This window comes from Suncus etruscus, chromosome X (assembly GCF_024139225.1).
Source record: "Suncus etruscus isolate mSunEtr1 chromosome X, mSunEtr1.pri.cur, whole genome shotgun sequence".
Lineage (NCBI taxonomy): Eukaryota > Metazoa > Chordata > Mammalia > Eulipotyphla > Soricidae > Suncus > Suncus etruscus.
This window is the reverse complement of record NC_064868.1, coordinates 75,057,235-75,078,035: the sequence shown is the minus strand read 5'-3', so window position 1 is coordinate 75,078,035 and position 20,801 is coordinate 75,057,235. Positions and strand designations below refer to the sequence as shown.

Below are 20,801 nucleotides of genomic sequence, written 5' to 3'. Positions count from 1 at the left end.
TCTAATAAATTCCAACCACCTGATTAACCTTTCAGATAAGGAGTTTAGAATAGAAATATGGAATATGTTGTAGAACTCAAAAAGAGCATAGACCGATCTGAAGAGAACACAAAGACAGAAATCAGAAAACTCCAAACTGAAATAACAGATCTGAAAAATACGGTTGCTCAACTGAAAACCACAATGGATAGCCTCGCCAACAGGATATCAGCAGCTGAGGAGAGAATTGGAGTACTGGAAGATGAGATGCAGAAAATCTCAACACAACAGAAGAAATTGGAAAAGAACCTTAAGACAAACGAACAGGCAATGGAAAAAGTACTCAAGGCGTGCGAACAGATGAAAATAGATGTCTTTGATAAACTCAACAGAAACAACATAAGAATCATTGGAGTCCCAGAAACCCAGGAAGGAGATCTCCAAGAAGAATCAACTGTCAAAGACATCATCAAAGAGATACTCCCAGAGTTAAAGACTACATGCAATCAAATCCTGCATGCCTGAAGAATACCAGCTAAAAGAGACCCAAAGAAAAACACCTCAAGACATATCCTCATTACAATGACAAATCCCATAGATAGGGATAGAATACTTAAAGCAGCAAGATCAATAAAAGAAATTACATTCAAAGGAGAATCCCTAAGACTTACAGCAGACATGTCACAAGAAACTCTCAAGGCCAGAAGACAGTGGTTGGATATTGTGACAAGACTGAATGAAATGAATGCCTCCCCAAGAATACTGCACCCAGCCCGACTCACGTTCAGGTTTGGAGGAAGAATACACAGCTTCATGGATAAACAACAGCTCAGAAACTTCACAGATGATAAACCAGCCTTAAAGGAAAAACTGACAGGTCTACTCTAAGACAAGAGAGACCAACAAACACAGCAAACTTATCTACAAAGATGACATTAAATTCTATGACAATCATCTCCCTCAATGTCAATGGACTAAATTCACCAATTAAAAGACACAGAGTGGCAAAATGGGTCAAAAAGATGAATCCAACCTTCTGCTGCCTACAAGAAACACATCTGAATAGTCAGAACAAACATAGACTCAAAATCAAAGGTTGGAAGAAAATTATCCAAGCAAACAACACCATGATAAAAAGCTGCGGTGGCCATATTAATATCTGATGACACCAACTTTATACTCAGAAAAGTGGTAAGGGACAAAGATGGACACTATGTACTAATCAAGGGATATGTGCAACAGAAAAAAATCAGACTATTAAACATATATGCACCCAATGAGAGACCAGCAAATTATCTAATACAATTACTGACAAATCTGAAAGAAGAAATCAATAATAACACAATCATTGTGGGAGACTTCAACACAGCCCTATCAACACTTGATAGGTCAACCAGACTGAAACCCAACAAAAACATACTATCCCTGAAAAGAGTTATGGAAGAAAGAGGACTAGTAGATATATACAGGACACTCCATCCCAAAAAACCTGGACACACATTCTTTTCCAATGTACATGGGTCATTCTCCAGAATAGACTACATGCTGACACATAAAACATACCTCCATAAAATCAAGAGGATATAAATCTTGCAGGCTACCTTTGCTGACCACAAGGCTCTGAAATTAGATGTGAACTACAAAACCACACAGAAGAAAAACTTTAACAATTGGAAATTAAACACCCTGCTACTGAACAGCCAGTGGGTCCGAGATGAAATCAAAAAGGAAATCAAAACTTTCCTGGAAACAAATGATAATGAAGACACAAACTGCCAGAATCTATGGGACACAGCAAAAGCGGTCCTGAGAGGAAAATTTATAGCTCTACAAGCACACACATCAGGAAGGAAGAAGGAGCATACCTGAATAACTTAATGGCGCAGCTTAAAAAATTAGAAAATGACCAACAAAAGGAACCAAAAATAGGGAGACAGAAGGAAATAATAAAGCTGAAAGCAGAACTCAATAAAGTGGAAAACCAAAAAGCAATCCGAAAGATCAATGAAAGCAGAAGCTGGTTCTTTGAAAAAATAAATAAGATTGATAGACCATTGGCAAAACTCACAAAGAAAGAGAGAGAGAGAAATCTGATAACCCGTATTAGAAATGAAAAGGGGGAGATCACAACAGAAATTGCAGAGATCCAAAGGATAATCAGAGGCTACTTTGAGAAACTTTATGCTACAAAACATGAGAACCTAGAAGAAATGGAAAAATTCTTGGACACTTATAACCTTCCACATTTAAGTAAGGAGGATGTAGCATATCTAAACAGCCCCATCACTACTGAGGAAATTGAAACTGTAATCAAACATCTACCAAAAAAGAAAAGCCCAGGCCCAGATGGTTTTCCTAATGAACTTTTTCAAATCTTTCAAGAGGAGCTACTACCAATCCTAGCCAGACTCTTCCATGAAATTGAAAAAAAGGGAACACTCCCAAACAGCTTTTATGAAGCCAACATCACCTTGATACCAAAACCAGACAGAAACGTTGCCAAAAAAGAAAATTACAGACCAATATCCCTGATGAATGCTGATGCAAAGATCTTCAACAAAATCCTGGCAAATAGGATCCAATGCATCATCAAGAAGATCATACACTATGACCAAGTAGGCTTCATCCCAGGAATGCAAGGATGGTTTAACATCCGTAAATCTATTAACATCATACACAACATCAACAACAAGAAAAATAAAAATCACATGATCATATCAATAGATGCAGAGAAAACATTTGATAAGGTCCAACACCCATTCTTGTTCAAAACTCTCAGCAAATTGAGAATGTGGAAGGAACCTTTCTCAATCTAGTTGAAGCCATCTACCACAAGCCAATGGCAAATATTATCCTCAATGGAGAAAAACTAAAAGCCTTTCCTCTAAATTTGGGTACAAGACAAGGCTGTACTCTCTCACCACTCCTCTTCAATATAGTACTGGAAGTTCTTGCTATAGCGATCAGGCAAGAAAAAGATATCAAGGGAATTCAGATAGGAAAGGACAAAGTCAAGCTCTCATTGTTTGCAGATGACATGATACTCTACTTAGAAAACCCTAAAGACTCTACCAAAAAGCTTCTAGAAACAATAGATTCATATAGCAAGGTGGCAGGCTACAAAATCAACCTACAGAAATCAATGGCCTTTTTATACACCAATAATAATAGGGAAGAGATGGAAGTCAGGAAGGCAATCCCATTCACAATAGTGCCACACAAACTCAAATATCTTGGAGTCAACTTGACCAAAGACATGAAGGACTTATACAAAGAAAACTATAAAGCCCTGCTCCAAGAAATAAGAGAGGACACACGGAAATGGAAACACTTACCCTGCTCATGGATTGGCAGGATTAACATCATTAAAATGGCAATACTCCCCAAAGCATTATACAGGTTTAATGAGATCCCCTTAAAAATACCCATGACATTCTTCAAAGAAGTGGATCAAACACTTATGAAGTTCATTTGGAACAATAAACATCCTCGAATAGCTAAAGCACTCTTAGGGAAAAGGAAAATGGGAGGCATTACTTTCCCCAACTTTAAACTGTACTACAAAGCAATAGTTATTAAAACAGCATGGTATTGGAATAAAGACAGACCCTCAGATCAGTAGAAAAGGCTTGACTTCTCAGAGAACATTCCCCAGGCATACAATTACCTAATTTTTGACAAAGGAGCAAGAAATCCTAAGTGGAGCAGGGAAAATCTCTTCAACAAGTGGTGCTGGCAGAACTGGTTAGCCACTTGCAAAAAAGCGAATATAGACCCCCAGTTAACATCATGTACGAAGGTAAAATCCAAATGGATTAAAGACCTTGATATCAGACTAGATACCATAAGGTATATAGAACAACATGTCGGTAAAACACTCCATGACATTGAGACTAAAGGTATCTTCAAGGAGGAAACTGCACTTTCCAAACAAGTGGAAGCAGAGATTAACAGATGGGAATACATTAAACTGAGAAGCTTCTGTACCTCAAAAGAAATAGTGCCCAGGATACAAGAGTCACCCACTGAGTGGGAGAAACTATTCACCCAACATCCTTCAGATAAGGTGCTAATATCCAAAACATACAGGGCACTGACAGAACTTTACAAAAAAACCCATCTAATCCCCACAAAAAATGGGGAGAAGAAATGAACAGACACTTTGATAAAAAAGAAATACAAATGGCCAAATGACACATGAAAAAATGTTCCTCGTCACTAATCATCAGAGAGATGCAAATCAAAACAAAGATGAGATACCACCTCACACCACAGAGATTGGCGCACATCACAAAGAATGAGAACAATCAGTGCTGGCGGGAATGTGGAGAGAAAGGAACTCTTATCCACTGCTGGTGGGAATGCCATATAGTACAGCCTCTATGGAAAGCGATATGGAGGTTCCTTCAAAATCTGGAAATTGAGCTCCCATTCGACCCAGCTATTCCACTCCTAGGGATATACCCTAGGAACACAAGAATACAATACGAAAACCCCTTCCTCACACCTATATTTATTGCAGCACTATTCACAATAGCCAGGCTCTGGAAACAACCAAGATGCCCTTCACCAGACAAATGGCTAAAGAAACTGTGGTATATATACACAATGGAATATTATGCAGCCGTCAGGAGAGATGAAGTCATGAAATTTTCCTATACATGGATATACATGGAATCTATTATGCTCAGTGTAATAAGTCAGAAGGAGAGAGAGAGACGCAGAATAATCTCACTCATCTATGGGTTTTAAGAAAAATAAAAGTCATTTTTGTAACTATCCTCAGAGACAATGAGAGGAGGGCTGGAACACCAGCTCACTCCATGAAGCTCACCACAAAGAGTGGTGAGCACAGTTATAGAAATAACTACACTGAGAACTACCATAATCAAGTGAATGAATGAGGGAACTGGAAAGCCTGTCTGGAGTACAGGTGGGGGTGGGGTGGGATGGAGGGAGATTTGGGACATTGGTGGCGGGAATGTTGCACTGGTGAAGAGAGTTGTTCTTTATATGACTGAAACCTTATCACAGTCATTTATGTAATCAAGATATTCAAATAAAGAGAAAAAAATTTAAAAAAATAAATAAGTTATTAAAAAAGTATGAGTTTCCATTCCTTCACTTTAACTCTATATTTATCTATGTAGCATAAGTGAGTCTATTTCTTTTTCAAATTTAATTTACTTTTTTTAAAGAGAAGATATCACAGTTGACATATTGATCATAATGCATTTGTTTCCAGGTAAGTGGAAGAGGAATTGTTAAAAAAAAAAGAAAGCAAGAAAAAGGGAAGAATGCAAAAGAGTACAGCAACAAGCAAATCTGTGAAAAGTTTTGTATCTTCAATAAAATCATTAAGTCATCATGAGTTTAGTAAATTCTTGCTGTTAGTTAGCCATTCTGCTACTTCTTTTGTTTCTGAACATTAAGTGACTTTAGATACATATTGGATTCTAAATTGTTCTGTTCCTACAGTCATGACAGTATTAAACAGAAATGAAGTTGTCACACAGCCACATTTTTGCAATATTAAATGTGGTGAAAGAAGCCAAATGAATAAAGATAAACCCTACATGATATCACTTACAAATTATATATAGAGAAAACTGGCAAAGCAATAAACTAAAGAAAACAATTTGAATTTGTTCTACAAAACAAATTAGTGGTTACCAAAATGGATAGATGAAAGGGTGGGTAGATGATGACAATGGGAATAATTGTATGATAAAGAATAAAGACCAATTATACTTTTAGTAGTGAACTAACTATAGATTATACACATACTTGTTTTCTGATGAAACTTATAGAGTGCATTAATGCTACCTCACTTTTAAAAGAACAATATGAAAGGCAATACAAACAAAAAGATGCATTTACTCCCTACAATATTATTACAGTGAAGATGCTATGCTCTAAATACACCAGTTAAGAGACATGAGTTGGCAGAGTTATTTAAAAGCATGACCCAACTATATGCTAGTTGGGGGGAGGGCATACCCGTGACACCAAGGGGCCACTCCTGTATATGCGCTCAGAAATTGCTTCTGGCTTGGGGGACCCATGCACAAGGCAAAAGCACTACCGCTATGCCACTGCTCCAGCCCCAGCTATATGTTATTTCTTTTAAAAATTACTTAAAAATAATATAGACAGGGAAGGAAGGAAATGTCCTAAAGTCATGAAATACTCAGAATTTTGATGGAGATGGTTATATGTGTATATACTTAGATTATATATACATATACACATGTGTATGGACTGTAAAACCTCTCTGAACATTTACTTCATGCATTTTATTGTACATAGATGAACAAGAGAAGACATCCATCACAAAATATACATTATAAGAGATATCAGGGAATACTATTTGGTTATGTACCAAGTTTAAGGTATAAGTAATAGATGATGAAAACAGATAAAGACAAAGAAATATGAGTGAATGGAGACAGTATTGTCTGTTTAGTATTTAGCATGGATATAGCAGGTTCATAAGGAATAATAGAGAGGTGTGGACGGTAGAGTGGCCATAGATAGGACTTTGACCATTCTGCTTAGAGATTGAAGGCTTTATTCTGTATGAGAAACATAGGAAGGGTACAAGAGAGCTGTAAAAATGCAAAAACTCATCTGGCCAATTAACTTTAAGTATTTTGGGGGGGGGCTCACACCCGGCAGTGCTCAGGGGTTACTCCTGGCTCCATGCTCAGAAATCGCCCCTGGCGGGCTCCGGGGACCACATGGGATGCTGGGATTTGAACCACCGTCCTTCTTCATGCAAGGCAACCGCCTTGCCATTATTCTATCTCTCTGGCCCTGACTTTAAGTATTTTGAGCATTATTGAAGAGGATGGCCCAGAGTGATAGCCAACCAAGACTCAATTCCCAGCATCCCATATGGTCCCTCAGCCCACCAGGAGTGATTCCTGAGTGCAGAGCCAGGAGCAGCACCTAAGAATCACTGAGTGTGAACCAAAAACAAATAAACAAACGAAAAAGAAACCAGAAGCAGAGACCAGTAAGTCCTGTAAAATGAACAGTGCATTCATTTCAGGAGCAGGATAATAATACCTAAATCTAGGACAGATTCTTAAAATAAGTTATATTTTACGTACTGAATAGTGCCACACCTTTGTTACATAGCACGGTAGATTTTCACAAATTCAACATACCTCTCTATAACTGTATCGAGACAATGGACCTCTGGATTTTTTTTGTTTTTAGAAAAAGGAAAACTTACTAAAAAGTAAAAGAGAGAGATCCTTTGGCCAGGGTAGAGCTTAGCATAGGACTAAGTTTTTCTGGTTTTAAAAATAACTGCTTTTACTATCAAAGACTTGGCTATTTTTTGCCTAGTTGTAGTCATTTTATAAATAAAATTATACTTGTCAGCAAAAAAATAATATAGACAGATTGATAGCGAAATTATTCAAATGCAGAAAATAAATAAACAAAAAAAGTGTTTAGGCACATCATTGTAAACAATCTCTAAGACCAAGATTAACAGAACTGAGAACTGAAGACCCCGGGGTAACGAGGGGAAGGAACCCTAGGTAAAGGATGAAGGGATCTTGAGGATTGGCTTTGCAGCACTAAAGTATGAAATAGTTATTTCAATACTATTACAAACTATGGCACTTCAATAAAAATATATGTAAAGTGGAAAATATATCATGTAAAGGAAAGCAAAAGTGTTAATGTCGGACAAGATAGATTTGAAACCAAAGAATGTCACAATATATAAAAGGAGTGTTATAAAATGCAAAAGGGTCAATCCACAAACCAGACACAGCAGTTATAAAAAACAAAGTTGCAAAATATATTTTGAAATTGATATAACTAAAATTTTAAATATATGAGATGGTTGGAGAATTCAAAATGCCTTTTCAAGAGCCAAGAGAACATCTAGTTCTGTCAGCATGGCTTTGGAGAAATTAATATCATCAACAAACAGGATCTAATCAACAGTTAAGGAACACTCAATAGCATAATAATACACTTTTTTCAACATTCTATTGATCAAATACCAAGATAAATCATATCTTGTGCCATATTATAGACCTCGGCAAATTTAACACAATCAAAATTATGCCAAATGTGCTGTCTAACCAAAATGCAAACTCGAAATTCATAGCAATTTCATAACAACAAAATCTCCAAGCAGTTGCAATCAAAAGACCCAAGTAAAGTAAGCAAAATTTTTCTCTTTAAATTTTATTGAATCATAGTGCTTCTCCCTAGCAAATTTCCCGTACATGAAAAAACTTTGTGTACAATTTAGGGAAGTTGGCCAGGGCTTAATTTGCTCATTTTAGTGAACAGATGAGTCTAATTAAAATCAACAATGAAGCAGCATAAATGAGCATTTTAAGATACAAATTATCATAGATACTATCAAATTCATTCTTTTTTGGAGCCAGTGAGCTAGTACAGCAGGCAGAGCATTTGCCTTAAATAAGACTGACATGACTGTAATTGATCACTGTCTCCCTTTATGGTCTCCCAAGCTCTGCCAGGAGTGATCCCTGAGTGTAGAGCCAGGAGTAAGCCGAGAACTGCCATTGTGGCCAAAAACAAGAACAAAAAAAATCTATACTCTTTTCTCTCAAATTAAGAGTGCTTTCCTGAATAAATAATGAGAGCCACTGTAGTATAGCATTTGGAAAGCAATCTCAAGATGCTGAGATCCTGGTACTCTCCATAATTTAAGAGAAAAATCTAGTTCATGCACTTAAACTGCCACTCAGTTTTCATTTCAATGAATTGGGCATCAAAACAGTATCATCTAGGGCTGTTTTGAAGAAAATAATTGATAAATCAGGAAATGCCTTTATACTGATTAATGAATATACACTTCCCATTAATTAACTATGAGAAAAAATAAACTTGTGTCTCATGATTTGTAGGAATACAGAAAAAGCCATTCTGAATATTAAAGCCTTACAAACAATGTGCTTATGAATAACCTTCTTCATATTAATCAGACTTGACATTTTCATAATTAAGAAAAAGCCCTTTACAAACTTAGCTACATTTAGCCAACTGGATTATCTTTTAATGTTTACAGTTAAAAATTGCTACATGATACATTATAACAAATTCCATATGCCTGAAGTTGTTAAAAACCTGTTTTAAACTCAACAATTTCAGTTACTTTATAATTACCACTTGTAAAATTGCTATGAAAAATTCAACATGAAAGAAAACTGACTGTAAGAGAATTTTTACTATGTAAAATTTGACTTGCCCAACATCGTTTGGAATTTTAGTGTTCCAAAGAGCATTAAAGACACTGGAATATCTTTTGCAAGCCCATCATCTGAAACCGTCAATACCATCTGAAACCATCAATGCTAACATCCTAGATGTTAACATTAACACTAAGTGTCATCTAGAATATTCTCCAGCAGAAGTGAACAAAGATGAGCTCCTGCCATGAACAGTGGCTTATCTTGCAGGTTAGCTTAGTGCCACTGTCGTGATTCCTCAGACATTTAATGCATTGATCCCAGGTTGAGTTCCTCCCAGACTGCTCTCTGCCAGGGACAGAGAATGGTGGGGTGAAGGCTTTGGATGTTAGAGCATGACCAGTTTTGCCCCCTGTGGACCTTTTTCATGGTAGTTGTTGAAGCCTTCAGTATATCATTTACCATTTGGGCTGACCAAGACTTTCCCATAAATGCACACTGTCTGAGACTTTTCATATCCAATCCAATCCCTTCCACTTCTCTACACACAGGTATCAGATCACAGTTGTGGCTTGAAGGCTCTCCCTACCTACTGCAGTGCCTTCCTAGGTATTATTCTGAATAAGTATCTTGACCTTCAAACTCAAAATATCCAAACTGAGAATTTTTGCTCTCTCAGCAAGTAAGCCTCTGGGATGCCCAGAAATAATTAACTATGAAACTTTTTTCTATGTGGATTTTGAAAAAGTGGAGCTAAGAGCTTTAAGATATGGGCTACCCAATTTCCAGACAACAACAAACAATTTATAAAACTAAAAGTGGTCATGCACCAATGTCATGATGCTGCTAAATTTGATTATTTCAAATTATCAGAATTCATCAGATCATGGTACATTTATCAATCAATCTGGTGTAGGGGTGGGGAAGTAGCTAGTTTTCTTGAAAAGTGATTAGTTAACTGTTTAATAGTCATGGAAACACCAACGATATTCTTCTCAGTATTTTTCTGGTCCAACTGAGTGACAAGGGTGTTGTTAATGAGATGAATACAGCGTGTTATAATCAGTACACACGTTCAGGATTTGTATAATTGCACTGTATTCCAAGAAGATGTCTAAGTGATATTGAATTAAATCCAAAATCTGTTCTACTACTAACTAACTTAGCTTTTCTTCTGGCAGAGACCATGCGTATTCATTAAAATCCCTTCCTAATTGCTCCCTTGAAGGCAATGAATCTTAAAGAGCTTAGCTTTTAAGTACTTAAATTGTGTTTGCTGACAGAAAATGGAATTTCTCTAATGCTTTGCTATGAAAGTCTTCATACTGTTATTATAGTGATTTTAGTCACTGAAAGTTTCAGAGAGTGTGCTCAAAGCAACCACATTAGAATCTATTCATTTAAAAATTAATCAGGTTGAGTCATATCTGGATATTTTTTTAAAATTTAGTTAACATTATCAACCAACAAAGAAATTCCTAAAATTATGGATCTACATCTTACCCTAATAGATGCCCATAGACATAATAACATTACACTGAATAAATCCAGAGTTTCTCTTCCATAGATTATGGTGGAATTGAGGAAAGAGAGGAGTTAAGACTTGAAGGGGAAGGGAGAGCAAAAGAAAAGCTTAGCTTTTTTACTAAACTCCTTTGTAAAATCACCCCAAGTGCTGTATCACCAACCTCAGGTGAACAAGTCTGAATCAGGGTCATGCATAAAATAATCCAAACTAGGCTGAGGGTGAAACACATGTAATCTGGCAGTCTTCTACCTCTAACAGCTGACCCTTCTTTATTCAAAAAATTGAGAGGAGTACATAAGTCATGTTCTATTGTGCTCTGCAAGAGGCAGAAACCCCAGATCAGAACTTACAAAAGCAGTTGTTATTTTGCATAGGCACATTAAAAATTGGCTGAATAACATCAGTCTTTAAACTGTATACATCATCCTCAAAATAATCAGCTTTTTCCATATCTTTGTCTTCGACATCTCACAATACCTTTTCATAGATGTCTCTGAGCATAAACATTAGAACCTTTCTGCAGATACGCTTAATTCAATTTTTTTAAACATTCTTACACTGACCACTGTAAGTGCTAGTCTAGAACCTCCACGTTCCTTCTCATAGACTTTGTTAAACAAAATCACAAGAACATTTCTGAAGATATATACAGTTTGAAAATATTTTTGATAAAACATTCTTATACTGAGCATGGTAATAAGTCTATAGCATTCAAGCTCCTTTTTCATCTACTACTTTGGACAAAGATATTAGAATATTTTTGCAGACATAACTTTGAGAATAAGTTGCTAACTAATATATACATTAAACATCATAATAATTGAAAAAATTTCACTAGGATAGCTCAAAACCATTAAAAATCTAACAACATTATGATTTCCCTGGAACTATTCAAACTAATATTAAATCATTAGAATTTGATCCAAAATTTTCTGTTTGCAATGGGGCATAGAACAAAACAGTATTTCTAAAATCTAATTCGAGTAGAACACATATTTAATCAGCAATATAGTGACTGATGCAAATAGGGTCAAGAGATTAGCCTAAAGGAAAGTTATTTTTTGGAGATAACCCAGGTGCAGCAAACCAAGTGCAGCAAGTTCTGAAAGCAGCTTCTCAACTGTTCTTCAGCTGGGCTTGTATCCTCCATCTCCTTCATCTTCACCTTCTGTGTTAGGTTGTTGGGTCTCTTGAATAAGTTGCTGCAGGTTAAGTGTACACGGTCCTCACAAATAGCACTTCTGGTAGGAGAAAGATGGTAGACATCTGCTTCTTGGATGCTGCCCAAAGTCGTCATCTCTTTCCCCTTCGGTGCCTGCTTCTGTCCCACCTGAGGGGGCCGCCGCCACCATAGGTGGTGGGGCAGCTGAGTGAGGCCAGTGGATGTATCCACAGAACCTATTTCTATTGGTAGCACATTTGTTACCTTTTACTGGCATTCCACCAGGTCTGGATACATTAACAGCGTTTGGTCCCCTCTAATCTTTCACGACATCAAACACTAGTCTCCCCGTCACCAATGCTACATAGAAACTTCCTGGGATTGTTTCTCTTCATAGCTGTTCAGTGAACAAAAACATCTTCTTTGGTATCATTTCTGTCGATAAATCCAGAACCATTCCGGACATTGAACCATTTGATAGTGCCCAGGACTTGGATTGCTAGCACCGGCTAGTCTACCTAACTCAGTGCTTGGGGCATAGTGGTATTTCTGGTTGAGCCATTTTCAGACTCTTGAGTCTGCAGAGAAGGTATGTGGCTCATCATGCTTGGGAGATGGTGGTCTTTCTGGTTTAATGCCAGTAGCCAACAATAAATTATCAGCCCTGGGAAGGACTTTAGATCAATAATTCATCACCACTGAGATGGCACTCTTCTCTTGTGGCATGTATGCAGGAGAATCTCTAGGGAGCCTGGAACATACAGTCTCAAGTGAGAAATGCATATAGGTGGACCAGAGCAACATGAAATCATTCACTGATGTTCTAGTAAAAGGCACAACACATTCAGTCCAGCTCAAGGGGACAGTCATGATGGTAATCCACCTGAGGATCAAGTCACTCACCATCATTGGGGTTTTCTCTGACTCTCAGGTCCCTGTTCAGGCACTGGTTATAAAATCGCCCCACGAACCATATCTCCAATCCCAAGTGAATGAGTCTGAATCAGGATCACGCATGAAGTAATCCAAATCAAGCTGAGGGTGAAACAAATGTAGTCCGGCAGTCTTCTACCTCATATGAAGAGCAAGCTGCTGGCCAGAACTGCCATTTTTTAGTACAGAGACTATCCCTGGGTGTGTCTATAAAACAGATAGCTCAAGTAATCTTGAGCTAGTCCCACCCAGATTTACAAGTAAGACTATCTCTGGTTTGGGGGTAAATCTAAATTGAAAACAAACATAAAAAAGGAACCAGGATGATCTTTGTTTTAGGTAAAATAAGGTGTAACCCAACACTCCTTGAAAAATTTAGGTGTACCACAACCTCTGTCACCTATCTAACACTCATCACAGATTTCTTGATATTATGCTTGTCTCAAGTAGTTCAGAAGACTCACAAGGTAAGTGCATTGTCTTATTCCTTACAATATGTCCAATAGCACAGAAGTTGGCAGGTTTTTTTTTTACCAAAATCCTGCATCCACACTTTTTAATTTTTTTTCTTTTTTTAAAAATATGGAATGCTTCACAAATTTGCATGTCATCCCTGTACAGGGGCCATGCTAATCTTCTCTGTATTGTTCCAATTTTAGTATATGTGCTGCTGAAGCGAGCACTTAATTAAGTACTTTTATTTAAGACATTGTGATTTACAAAGTTACTCAGAGATTTTTTAGACATAAATTTTTAGCACTACCAATGAAATGCAATCCTCCTCCACCAATCTTCCCAGTGTCCATCCCATATCTCCTCTTCCCCAGTCTGTCATGACAACAGACACCTTTTTAAATTTGGTTATTCTAGCTTGGGTCTCCTGATTTCATTATTGGTCGCCCTGTAGGTTTTTTTTAATTATTAAATTCTGTCCTTCCTTAACTCACCAATACACATGAGTCCCCTTGGCCCCTGTTTCCATAATTTCACATCTTAGGTCACTTACAACTTGAGACATTTCTCAATGACTTGTCCTACAGCTCTAGAATATAGTAATTATACAATAATAGTAACTAGCATTTATCAAGTAATTTCATCCTATAGGCCAGGAATTTTATAGGCCTTATGCTCTTTGACACCCTCAAAGTCAATTAAATCAATGATAGTTATATCTTCTTTAGATAAGGAGACAGAATCTTTGAAGAGAATGGAAAAGAACAAGTCATCCTCCCCAATATATGGTCATCAGAGCACCAAGAAGCTTTCCTCTCAGATGTTCTTACCATTAGTGGCTTGAAGAAAAGGAAATCTCACTATCTTGTTTATTTGTCATCTAGTCACTATCTCCACACAACTATGAAATATCACTATCTCCTCATAGCCATGAAAGTCCAATTATAGTGGACTATTTCTAGCCAAATCTAAATGTGTTTGTCTGTATTTTTTTTCTCTTGTCTGTGAAACTATTTGTCACTTTTTCTTGGTTTTGGGGGCACACTCGGTGATGCTCAGGAGTTACTCCTGGCTATGCACTTAGAAGGACCATACGGAATGCTGTGGATCGAACTGTGGTTCGTCCTAGGTTAGCGTGTGCAAGGCAAATGCCCTACCGCTTGTACCACCGTTCCAACCCCTATTTGTCATCTTTTATTCTAATATCCCTGTTCACTTTCTTCTCACCTGATACTTTTCTGCCATTTTCCTACCCTTTGGATAATTTATTTTTGCTTTTACTGGCTCCAAAATTTCTTTATTGGCTCTTTAATTTCTCATTTAGTTTTTACAGCCTATTCATACTAAAACTAAAAGCACCGGTGTTTTTCAATTAAAGAAAATCATTCAGAGAAGCTAAGAACTTCCCCAAATTCATAACACAAAAGAGATGCAATATTGATTATTAAATTATTAAATCCTAAGTGCTAATTACTGTGCCTGCATCTCCCTTCTTACCTCATCTGCTCTTTCACTTCTAACATTGATTTCAACAGAGAAGGTAATACTGGTAGAGGAAGACAACTCTTAGACATTATATAAGTTATGTATTTAATATGATTTAGAATCAGTCATAAGGACAGAAATTATATTTTTAACATTGTTTTATTTTCAGATAGTCCAACTCATTTTCACAGTTTAGGGAAACTAGAGCCTTGTTTTCAGTTAAACAAGAAATAAAACTACAGGGTTTTGTATGAAACAGCATTTTGATTCCGAGAATTAGACTACTATTAAAATCTTTGGTCTACCAAGGTGAAGGTGGCAAAAGCTGACTGTCAGAAAGTGCACTGTCTCCCTAGGGATGCACCCCTAATTGAATTACTGTAACTCAAAAAAATAAGTTAGCAAATTGCCATGAAAAATGAACCTACCAAGCATTACACATTACAACAATCTGTAACTGATATGCAAGAGTAAGCCACTCCTGGCTCCTATCATTTTCCCATTATTCTTTGCCATTGTCGTATTCACTGAACAGGTTGAAAGCTTTCAGAGGACCATGAAAGGGAACTAGAAAGGCCATAGGGCATATGGAAAGAACACTGAACTGAAGAAAAGAACACCGGGCTTCTAGTTTTATTTTCAATTCTCAATAATGCGATGTAAGAAGAGGTGCAACATTTTAACCTCGTTACACCTTATTTTCTCTTTTTTAATAAAAAATGAAATAATTGCCCTATGTACTCATTAATATTATTATTAATCACATTTTACCAATCACAATTCCCAATAGCACATAGCTTAATGATGGGGATAAATTTAAAAATTTGGAGATGGAATTTAAAAAAATTACTCGCTGGAAAGCCTCTGCAGTAGAATAGCAGCATCTGAAGACAAAACTGGTGAGTTCTGTGGCTGGAGCATTGACACAGAGGTAGGGTGTGTGCCTTGCATTGGCTGACCTAGGAAGGACCGCAGTTCGATCCCCCAGTATTCCATATGGTCCCCGGGGCCAGGAGCGATTTTTGAGCATATAGCAAGGAGTGGTCCCTGGGCATCACCGGATGTGGCCCCAAAACAAAAAAAATGGTAAGCTCTAAGATGAAATATATAAAGACATTCAGACAAAATTAGAACATGGAAAAATATCTCAAAATAAATGGACAGAAAATAGGAAAACTTTGGAATGAATTCAAGATGAAAATATAGAAAGCTTTGGGGTTTCAGACTTGTAGGAAGGATATTTCTGAAAGATACACTAGTCAAAGAAATGGTCAATAAGAAGTTTCAAGAGTTGAAGACCTCATTCACCAATATTCAAGAGGCCCAAGTAAAAAGTCTCCAAAATACATCCTAATCAGAATGACAAATGCCATAGACAAAGACAGAATACAGAAAGCAGCAAGATCAAGGAAGAAAATCACATAAAAAGGAGTGTCTTAGATTTACCGCAGATTTATTAAATAATACCTTGTTGCCCCCAAAATAATGTTGGGATATAGTTTAAAAGATCGATAAAATTAATATTTCATCAAGAGTAATTTACCCAGGTAGGCTTTAATTCATATTTGGAGGAGCAATAAAAGGCTTCACAGATAAACAACAGCTCAGGAACATTATATAGTTGAAACAAATTTTATAAAACTGAAGGAGATTTTTTACAAGACAACAAGACAAATCTCACAAACACCCCAAACGTCTACAGAACAATCACAAAAAAATATCTATAATAAAAATTTCACTCAATGCCCATGGCCTAAATGCACCAATTAAGAGACAGAGTGGCAGGATGAATTTAAAAATGAATTCAACTTTCTGATGCCTATAAGAAACGAGTTGGACAGTAAGGGAGCAGACTAAAAGTCAAAGATTAGATGACAGTGTTTCATGCAAACAACCCTCACCAAAAATTCAATAGATACTAAGAAAGCATTTAACAAGAAACAGCATTTGACAAGATCCTAGAGCCATTCATGATAAAAAAAAACCCTCAAAAATAATTGAAGAAACTTTCTGGGGCCGGAAAGATAACATGGAGGTAAGGCATTTGCCTTACATGCAGAAGGTCATAGGTTTGAATCCCAGAGTTTCTTATGGTCCCTCGAGCCTGCCAGGTGTAACCCAAAAATCAATAATAATAATAATAATAATTGAAGAAATTTTCCTCAATACAGTCAGAACCACTTACCATAAGCCCATGGCAATTATTATTCTCAACAGGAAAAAATAAAAGTCTTTCCTCTCCTCTCTTTCTCTCTCACCTCTTCTATTCAATACATATTTAAAATACTTGCCATAGAAATTAGGCAAGGAAACATATATATATATATAAGAAATTAAGCAATCAAGCTTTCTCTATCTGAGAAAGACATGGTCTTACATTTAGAAAATCCTAAATAACCTACAGGAGAAAAAAGTTCCTAGAAACAATAGGCTTGTAGACTAAAGTGGCAGTCTACAACATCAACATGCAAAAGTCCATGGCATTCCTATATGCAAATAATGAAATAGAAGAAGATATTAAAATAAAAATCCCATTCTCTGGGGGCCAGACTTATAGTATATTAGGTAGGATGTTTACTTTGCATGACAACCCAGGTTCAATCCTGGCATCCCAAAAGGTATTTCAAGCCCACCAGGAGTAATGCCTGAGCACCCCCTCATGTTCCCCCCCAAAAAAAAACTACCATTCAAATTTTGCTCAGAAAATAAAGTACATAGGGGTCAGTTTAACTTTGATGGATCTATATTTCTCAACATTTAAGACTTTTTCACAGCTTTATTCAACCAAAAATATTATAGCAGTTCTTCAGATAAAATTTAAATATCTCCTAAATGTCCAGTTTGACCAGTTTCTTTCCATAAAATATAACCCCAAACCTTCAATTCAATCACTCTGTTACTTTTTCCAGTTCCTGGCTATTCTATTCTTATTTTTAAGTATTTTATCTTTGTTTTTTGATTTGGGGATGTGTCTTTTATTATATCCTCAGTACCAAAAACATTCTCTCAGCTGTTCTTTGTCTACTAATGAGAGCATCAAAGGTTTCCTTTCTTTCTTTGGTCTTTTTATCTTAGGGTTCTTCTATTTTTCCTTAGAATTCCCATTCCTATGCTTTCACATATTGCTATGCTTACACACCCATTTGTATTTTCATATTATCTATATTTCTGATAGATTCTGCTGTATCCAATAATTCCAGTAATTCATTATTCTTGTTCTTATAACTTGTTAAATAACTTCAAATTGTGGTTTGATTTGCTTTTTGCTTTTAAGTGTGTTGTTTTTTTTTACTAGTTTTGTAGAGAAGATAACATTTATTACTGTACTTATGGCTGTGTGCTACCAAAATTTATGTTGAAGGTCTACTACCCCCAAATGAAGATATTTGAAGGTGGGACAATTGAGAGATAATTAAATTTAGATGAGGTAATGAAAGTGAGGCTTCTATGATGGCATCTCTAAATACCAAAACTCACTATCTAGACCAGAACTCACTATCTCTTTGCCAAGTGAGTATCTGATAGGAAGGCAGGAAGAGTGTCCTCGTCAGAAACAGACTCTGTTGATAACTTGACTTTGACCCACTCCAGCACAGCACCTTTCTTAGTGTTTTGAAAGGTGGCAGGATAAAAGAAGCAGAGGAAGAGATAGATTTGATCAACTGCAGTCTTTATTGGGGAGGGCACTTTTAGGCGAGTTCTGACAGTTTCCCCAGAGGCAGCCTACAGTAGAATTATAAAGTTTGCATCTGGAGGATAGAAAAGGAATAGGTATGTGTTGAAGGGACCTTACTCAACTTTATTTGTTTATTTATTTATTTGTTTATTTCGGGGTACTGGGCCACACCCTGCAGCTTTCAGGGGTTACTCCTGGCAGGCTCAGGGGACCAGATGGAATGCAACAGATCAAACCCGGCTGAGCTCCATGCAAGGCAAACACCCTATTCACTGAACTATCGCTCTGGCCCCCTTAGTTTTAAAAGGTTCACCTCCTCTCCAAACAGGTCTGGTGGATTTTAGTGGCCATTCTTATTACTTCCTTATGATGTCTTCACGTCTAACTGGTCCTTCTCCTGGTGGAGGTAGGGGCTGCTTGTTTTTTTCTCCAGCAAACTTTACAGGTTTCTCTTGAATGTTTTCTACTTCATAAAACTGGGTCATTTGGGGGCTGGAGAGATAGTGCAATGGTAGAGCACTTGCCTTGCATTTAGCCAAGCCGGCTTAGATTTCCAGAACCACATATGGTACCCTGAGCCCTGTTTGGAGTTATCACTGAAAGTAGAGCCAGGGCCAAGCCCAGAACACTGCTACGTTTGGCCCAAACTTTCCCCTTCAAATTAACTGAGAAACTTGTCTCTCTAATTTTGATGTCACTGACAGATTTAAAAAGAGTTCCTGGTTTTTAAAGTTGGTTTGGTTTTTAACTTCTTGATTGGATAGAGTGGCGACTTCTAAGCCATAGTTATTTATTTTTCCTACTGATGTAAGCATTCTTTATCAACTCAGTCCCTACTTCCTCCAATAAAGTAATAAACAGATTTTTGTTTGTTTCTTAACTTGAAGTGGCATGCAAGAATAAAGATGAAAATTGCTCCCAATTCTTTAAATGATATTTTATTTTCATGAACAAATTTCCCTGTTATTGTGAATTTATACAAAGTAAATAATGCTGGTATGAACTAGCATTCATTGTGTGCTTTTGATTATCTTCATAAAATGACTACCCAAAGAACTTAAGAAATATCACTTAACCACTAAATGACTGTTTCTTATATAATGACAGCTAATTTAGATATTTTTTCATTCCATTTTCTTTCTATTGCCATTAATATTAAAGAGATATCCACAAATTCTGAAAAAATAATATATTCTTTGAACAACTGTTTTCCTATTTAATCTTATTACAGAAAAACAGGAAATATCTTCAGACTTACCTTTAATGATATTAGCCTAACCCTGAGTTTAGAATTTTATCTGATATGGGACTTTTTATGACCCTTACATTGTACAGTAACTTACTGTCACTCTTGTGTCTCCATACAGATACTTGAACTTCCTCAAAGGCAAATTTCCTCAAGGGCAAAATTCATTCATCTCTATATCCTACATATAAAAACACATGCCTTGACACATAGATGACATCCAGAAAAGTCATTGAACTAGAATGTATTTCCAATTGTTCTTGGTTTACTCTTTGTGAAATGTTTCCTTCAGTTCTTATTTTACTATTTGTCCATCAATAGTAAAAGAAAAACATTCAATTACAACTTTTCCTGTATAACATTTTCAAGGAAAGGTTTTCATGGTGCATCACTCAATAACAAAATTTTAATTGAGTTGATCATATGTTTTTTGAATGCTGATAGGCACTAGGACAAGAATGATGAGAAAGACTGATGAGGTCTTCACACTTATTATGAAGGAGATGGACATTAAACAGTTATTTAATCACAGCAATATGCCTCTTATTACAGCACTATCACACTGTTTCTAAATTGCTTTTCCTCATTTCTCTACCTCATTTGGACTATTTTATCCTGAGGAACATGAACAGGGAGCTTCACAACTAATCTCAAAAAAGAACATGATGCTACTAAATTGTTCCTGGTAGATCGGTCTCGGGTGAAAACTATGGGGCAGTCTTGAATTGGGAACAGACTGATTCCCTTTTCTGCCTGAATGTCCAGCAGCCTCTAGCTTCACCCAATATACTCTGACATAGAAACGGCCCAGGTCCACAGCTGAACCTCATCAATCCACCAAATCATTCCAATGACACCTGCAAATTTCATAGTACTGTCAACCCAGTAGGAGGAAAACAAATCTGGTGGGAAAGTTACATAGCAAATCACCAAGCTCAATGAGTGTAAACAATAACACAGAAGGCTCAAATAGTACCAACCAGATCAGTAAATCCTCAGACCATGAATTTAGTAACACCATTTTAAGAAATAACAGTGATCACAATCGACTTTTATTGAGCTATTATTTTGAAATTTTCCATTTGCCTTTTTTAATAAAAAATATCAGATGGAAATTTGTGCCTGCTAAGGGGCAAGTTTAGGTGGTAGGT

General features: G+C 36.6%; 1 non-coding gene and 1 pseudogene across 1 annotated transcript; both read right to left on the bottom strand.

The window, feature by feature from the left end:
* Nucleotides 1-20,801, bottom strand: part of LOC125998923 (Y-box-binding protein 2-like) — a 234,823-nt pseudogene that overhangs the window by 48,853 nt on the left and 165,169 nt on the right.
* Nucleotides 13,367-13,473, bottom strand: LOC126000176 (U6 spliceosomal RNA). Its single transcript, XR_007492538.1, has one exon. It is a non-coding gene; the product is annotated as a U6 spliceosomal RNA (small nuclear RNA).